The sequence below is a fragment of the Triturus cristatus genome, chromosome 9 (assembly GCF_964204655.1).
Source record: "Triturus cristatus chromosome 9, aTriCri1.1, whole genome shotgun sequence".
NCBI lineage: Eukaryota > Metazoa > Chordata > Amphibia > Caudata > Salamandridae > Triturus > Triturus cristatus.
Genome location: NC_140592.1, coordinates 1,809,050 through 1,815,962, shown reverse-complemented (window position 1 = coordinate 1,815,962; position 6,913 = coordinate 1,809,050). Strand labels below are relative to the sequence as shown.

The 6,913-nt window shown below is 44.6% G+C and overlaps 1 pseudogene; it reads left to right on the top strand.

Moving 5' to 3' along the window:
- Positions 1-1,192: 1,192 nt before the first annotated feature.
- Positions 1,193-3,523, top strand: LOC146797216 (protein CDV3 homolog pseudogene; annotated as a pseudogene).
- The last annotated feature ends 3,390 nt before the right edge of the window (positions 3,524-6,913 follow it).

Sequence of the window (6,913 nt, the reverse complement as noted above, 5' to 3'; positions counted from 1 at the left end):
ATGTGCATGCTCAACTATGAACACAGGAGAGAGGTTGTCACCAAACAGGCCCCTCAACATGGTTTCAACATAGGTTTCCATCCCATCCATGGCTGTCGATTCAGTGATACCAAGGATGCAAACATTATTTTGACATGAGCGTGCCTCAAGATCGTCATTTTAGTTTTTTATACTTTCCTGACCTTTTCCATGCAAAAAAGCTGCTTCCCAGATGTATTTCTTCAATGTATGTTGTTTGGCGCTCCAAGTGATCTATACACTCCTCATGTTTGTCTACCTTTCTTTGAGGTGGTTGAATCTATTATTGACATCAATTTTCACGCCCATGGTATTCAGGCTAAGATCCATAAACATGGTTTTAATGTCATAAGCCGGGGTGTGCACCACGTGCCGGCCCCTAGCTCCAGGTCTGCAATGCGTGTAAGGAGCTGCAGTTCAAAAGTTAGCTTAGCTTGTGTTTTTTCACTTTTGTCTATATTGGGAAGTTTAAGAGCTGTGTAAGTTACTAGGAGTGAGCAGGCATGTGACCGAGCAGCAAATGCAGGGCTATGGACGTCCTCAGCAGTTGTGGTCCCACCACATCCCAGCAATTTATCACCAGGGGGAGGCTTGCGGCAATTCTCCGGTGTGCGCTGTCTCCTCCTTAATTCAGTCAGGCATGCCCTCAAGTATGCTGCACTGACTTAGAGCTTCAGGGACCTGGGACGTCAGCGACATGGTATGTTGCTGGTGCCGCGCTTCTTTCTTACATGTGTGACTGCATTGTGAGGGGTATTGACCGGCTTGCAATGTGTACAGTGTGATTAAATGTGCAGTTTAAAAGCTGTTTGATGAAACCTTAATCCCCGCTTCTTTCTTACATGTGTGACTGCATTGTGAGGGGTATTGACCGGCTTGCAATGTGTACAGTGTGATTAAATGTGCAGTTTAAAAGCTGTTTGATGAAACCTTAATCCCCGCCATGCAGTGTCATGAATTGTATACTCAGCCTCAAAAGCCAAATGAGTCTGTGGGTGATTGTGAGACCAGTATAAGAAAATTGGTGACAAAGTGCAGGTTTGTGCTAATAACAGAGGAATTGATCCGAGACCATCTCATAGTTCAGCGTAATAACTAAGAGATGCAAGAGCAACTTTGGGCAGCCAGTGATCCACATTTAAAGGAGCCCATCAAGATAGCCAAAGTGGGCGAGCTGTGCGCGAGGCCCTGTGAGACAGGAAGCGAGGCCGGTCCCATCCCCGGGAGGTAAGAGAGGAACCCGACCCCCGCCGCTGCCGCCCGCCAACCAGTCAGCCATGGCAGAACCCGAAGAGAGAAGCCTCGACGACTTCTTTGCCAAGCGAGACAAAAAGAAGCGCAAGGACAAAGGCGGAACGGGAGGCTCCGGGGCAGCTGGAGCCCGCAGCAACGCAACAGGCGCCAGCAGGCCGCAGCCCGAAGGTGGTCCCCCGGGGGGCCGGCCCGCAGGGAAGGCTGTGCAGGAAGATGAGTGGAAGGAGTTTGAACAGAAGGAGGTTGACTACAGTGGTCTTCGTATCCAATCTTTACAGATAAGCAATGAAAGGGAGGATGATGAAAATGATAAGCGAGAAGAACAAGGTGGGGATTGGGAAGATCAAGGTGGCGGCGCAGAGAAAGTAACTGGCCCGTGGAATAAGACTGCCCCTGCTCAAGCACCAGCCCCTGTTGTTGTTGAAACTCCAGAACCTGTACAGTCTGGTGTATATCGGCCTCCAGGAGCTAGATCTGCCACTGCAACGAGGAAACCACAAGGACCTCCCGAGATCTACAATGATTCGCAATTTCCATCGCTTCAGTCCACTGCCAAACATGTAGAATCTCGAAAAGACAGAGAAATGGAGAAGACCTTTGAAGTAGTAAAACACAAAAGTAGAGGTAGGGAAGAGGGCTCGAAAAACCAAGCGCTGCAACTTCAGCTAGGCAACCAGTATGCTGTGCTAGATGACCAGTAAGCCGCATACATACATATAACAATTAAGGAATGCTTTTTTGATAACCCCTCTACTAAGGTAACTAAACTACAGCTGACGACTACGGACATACCCATCTTGAGAACTGCTGGATCTACTGCAGCAAGTGCGGCCTACGTGAGCCAGTGTGTGGATGACCTGCATTACTGAAGGCAAATCTTACCAACTGCTTTTTAACTTGCAACAATGGCAAAAACGTGTCAAATGTACCTGAAATGTTTGAACTAGATTCACTGGTTCTTTGATAAATATACTGTAAAAATATCTCCATCCAGTGGTCATTTGAAAATCTCTTTACGTTCAGATACTAAATGTCATGTGGGTTGACTACCTCAGATGTGCTGCACTTGTGGCGGATTCCTCGTGGATTACATCTTCTCCAGAAGCCGAAGGTTCAACTGCTTTTTTGTGGCAAACGTTGATTTGAAAAGAAACCAGGCTGTACCAGCTCCGCCGGGTTTGTGAAAAGAGATTGTGCTGTCAGCCATTTCAGATTTAATGACAAAGATTTAAGTGACCTTAATACAAAGTCTCGCTTCACGTGCCCCCGCATCCACCATGCCTTGCTCTTTCTTTTTTTTAAACGAAACCATGACAACATATCATTGTCTAAAATGTCGCTTTTAGAATGCTTTGTATCTGTTAAAGCAAATGTTGCAGAGCTGTAGTTTGTTTACCTTCCAAATGTAGTAGTAAAAATAGCTCTTTTGAGTTGGAAAAAAAAATTGGGATTTTTAAGAAAAAAAATGGCAGGGATAGAGGGTGGGAGTGAAGTGGGACTGTGATTTAATAATGGTCAGTGATTGCTCAACCATTTTGTCATTGTGGTGTTTGCTCCCTTTACTTGAACCCTCCCGTCTCAAATTGAGAACTTAAACTGCCACAGTCTATTTGTAGCTCCGCATCTCTCCTCTTTGATATTACTTTCAAATACTTCTAATAATTTCAGTGTTGCGTGATGTCCTTTAGCCAGCCCGTTTGTTACATTTTTAAATGTATAGATTTGTTCCTGTATTGAAATCTGTGAACTGTTTTTGGTAGGAGGAACAGTAAAAATCTTCAGCTTGCAAATTGTGGTGAAATACCAAACGGCTCTTTTGTTTGCTATTTTCCAGCGCTGATTTTATTTCATGACACTGTACTGAACCATCTTTGCAGACCTAACCTCAGTACTGAAAATGTGATATGTATTTGAAGACTGAGAAGGGCTCCGGCTTTTCTTGGGTGGATGTTTTAAGTGTTATTTTGTGAACTTGTATTACAGTAACTGTGGCAATATTTAATGTCTCACTTATTTTGATAATGTTCTCACCAAAAAGTAAATTGTGGATCCCAAAAAATAATTGTCTGAAAAGCAGCAGTGGTGTGCCTTCTACAAGCAGATCATTGTTCATTTTATTAAGTGATCTTCATTAATTATCAATATTGGCCACAGAAAACCTATTGAGCACTTAACTTGTATCCTATAGGTGATACCTGTTGGATGCCGACAGGTTATTTATATAGGATGACTAAACATTGCTTCCACTTTGCTTTAGCAGCTCCTCATGTTATTTTTTGTCTCCAGGTTTGTTGTGAAACTTCAATGATGACACAAGCTGCTCATATTGGTTCAGTATAATGCAATTATGTGCAATGCTTGTATCGCTAATAAATAACGCTGTATGCTACCTAGCCAGGCAGTTCAAAAAAAAAAAAAAAAAAAAGATAGCCAAAGTGGCTGAAGAGTCACGACAAGTGCATAAAGGAAATGCAAAGGATGGACAACAAATGCACTTTAGAGGTAGCGTAGGTGGACAGTGACACAGAGTTGGTGGCATTAATGAAAATGAAGCTGTGTGTTTCGAGCGCAGCACAAAACAAAGGAGGAACCACAAAGGCTATCAATGTGCTGAATGCCACAGGCAAGAACATGACAGGGCAGTGTTACAGGTGTGACAGCAGAGCCATAGGCAAAGAGTGTTGTGTCTGTGATAAGAAGGGTCATTTTGCAACCAACAAAAGGGTAGCTACAATTGGAGAAGTGGAGGATACAGTGGAGCGCAGGTTTCTTATGGTCAACTCTAAAGGGAGTGTATCGAATTCTGATGAGGATGAGAAAAGAACACGTACCAAAGCTGACTTCAAAGTGGATGGTAGAAATGCCACTTTGATGGTTGATTCTGGCTCGCTCTATTCCATCATTCCAAAATGTTTGTTCCACAGCACATGACCTGGGAGAGCTTTATGTTCTACTGATGTAATTTTGAAGGGGAATCAAGGTGCCCGTATTGGGGTGATGGGTTATGTAGCTGTGAGGTTTGAGTTCATGGACCGCCACACTAAGGAGAAAGTGTATGTAGCCAGTGCAGGTCCACCAATTTTAGGCTGGTTGCACCAATATGACTTGAATGTCATAGTAAATACTCATGCTGTGGATCAAGTCATGGTTGTTAAGGATTCACACTTGTCTGTTTTGTTGGATCATTGTAAGCCAGTGTTCCAGAACAAATTGGGTTAGGCAAAGGGTTATCAACACAAAATAGTCTTGAAGAAGGATGCCATCCCAGTCAGGTATGCGGCATTATGGTGGAGGTCAGAGGGCTTGTTGAGCAAATGATTCAAGATGGGTTTATTGAACCGGTTGAGGCCACACAGTGGTCATCTCCATTGGTGATAACGAAGAAGGCTCATGGGTCACTGAGATTTTTTGTGGACTTAGTAGCCTGAACCAAAACATAGTTATGGACCATTTTCCCCTACCTAACATTACAGAGTTTATATTTTTGTTGGCAGGGAAAAGTATTTCACCAAACTCTATCTCAAGAGTGCTTACCATCAGGTCGTTACACCCTGATTCTAAGCATTCAACAGCCTTCATCACTACTGAGGGGGTGTTCCAATATAATAGGTTGTTGTTTGGCTGGTCCTCTGCGACAAGTGTTTTTCAAAGGCTTATTTCTAATGTGTTGTCCGGCATCAGCGATGTAGTCTTTCAGGATGATATTTAGGTCTTTGGAGACAGCATTGCTGCTCACAGTGACACTTTGAGGGAGGTTTTTGTCTAGGTTGTTGGATGCAGGTCTCACGTTGCTAATGCTAATTTTTTGTACGAGAGGTTGAATATCTGGGGCACCTCATTTCTGGGGATGGCGGGAGAGCTAACGTGTACCTAGTCAGTACCATTGTGAATTCCGAGATTCCTAATGATAAAGACAAATTGCCTTCCTTCATGGGACTCATGGATTACTACTCGAAGTTTGTGAGGGATTTTGCCATCTAAATCACAGCCGTTGAGGGAGTTATTGAGAAAGGGGAGGAAATTTGAGAGGGGAGAAACCCAAAAGGCGGCCTTTGAATTAATCAGGCATGATATTTTCAGTGCTGACATTCTGGTCCCGTTTCAATGCAACCTGAAGTCTTTTCTCACCGTGGACACAAGTGCTGGTGGCATTGGGGCTGTTCTTTCCCAGTTGCATGGGAAGTTGGAGAGAACTGTGGTCTTTGCATCTCTTTCATTGTCAGAAACCGAAAGGAATTACTTGGTCATTGAGTGAGGCATTGGCTGCAGCATGGGTGACCAATTATTTTCGCACCTTCATTTGGAAAATGAGGATAACACTCAGTATAGATCATAAGCCGTTACCTAAGGTGTTAGGTCCCAATGGGACAAAGAATTGTTCAGGGCGTTTGGCTAGACTAGCAGTTAAGATGCAGGATTGTGATGCATTGTTGAATTTCTGCCCGGGCAGGGAAAAAAAGTGGCAGATTGCTTGTCAAGATTACCCTACAAAGGTGCCAGTGAGTGTGACTTTGAAATGGAGGAGGTTCTAACAGATGTGGAAGATGTGTTGAGGATGTACATGGTAGTGTGTCGATGGTGAAAGCTATGAGTGAGGAAAAGGTACTTAAGGCAGCGACGAGAATGATCAGAGGAGAGCTGCGAAGAGAAAGCACTTATTCTGATGCCATGAAGCCATATCATGAGGTGCTTGTGGAGTTGTCCTTGAGTGGGAACAGGCTCATTGTGAGGGGTGAAGGGTTCGTACCTCAGGGTGCAGTGAGGGACAAGCTTTTGCACTTAGAGCATGAGCGTCACATGGGACAGACATTTACCTGTAAGAGATTGTAGGACAGTTTTTGGTGTCCTGTGATGGATAGTAATGTCAAACAGTGGGTAGGGAGGTGTGAGGAATGCAAAAACTCAGAGAAAAGATAAAAGATAAGAATGGGAGTCATTGGAGACCAGCAGCATATATCGGAAGCAGTGTCTGTGTGGGAAAAGATTAGCCTGGATTTTTATAGGGCCTTTGGATTTCATCCCTGACCAAGATAGGTTTCCCACAGTCCTGGTGGATGCGAAGCCAAGGTGGTTTGAAGTGGTGTTCATGAGGAGTGTAAGCACAAAGTCCACCATTGCTGTTTTAGAGGAAATATTCAGAAGAGAAAGGTATCCCTTCCAAGCTGGTCAGACAATGGCACACAGCTCACTTCCCATGAGATGAGGACATTGCAATAAGGCATCTCTGCACCTGATTAAATAACCCTCAAGGGAATGGTCAAGTAGAAAGGGCAAACTGGTCGGTAAAAGGGACTTATTATGCGTTTTGCGGTCTCGGAGCGGGCTGCCATGCCAGCCCCCCGCTCTAAGACCGCCAAACCCATAATCAGATCGCCCTCTGGATTCCGACTGGAATCCAGGTCGGGCTTTCCTGTGGCAGCTAGCTTAAGGCGGTGCCATGCTATGGTTCATATGTGAGCCTTAGCAAAGCACAACAATAAAAACGCCATTGCACTTTCCTACAGGACATGGACTATTAAGTCCATGTCCTAGAGCAGAGGTCTTCAAACTTTTGTAGGTTGAGCCCCCCCCCCCCCCAGTTGTATTGTTTTAGATATCGGGTCCCCCCACCACCTGACAAATTTCTGGTATCTGGTACACT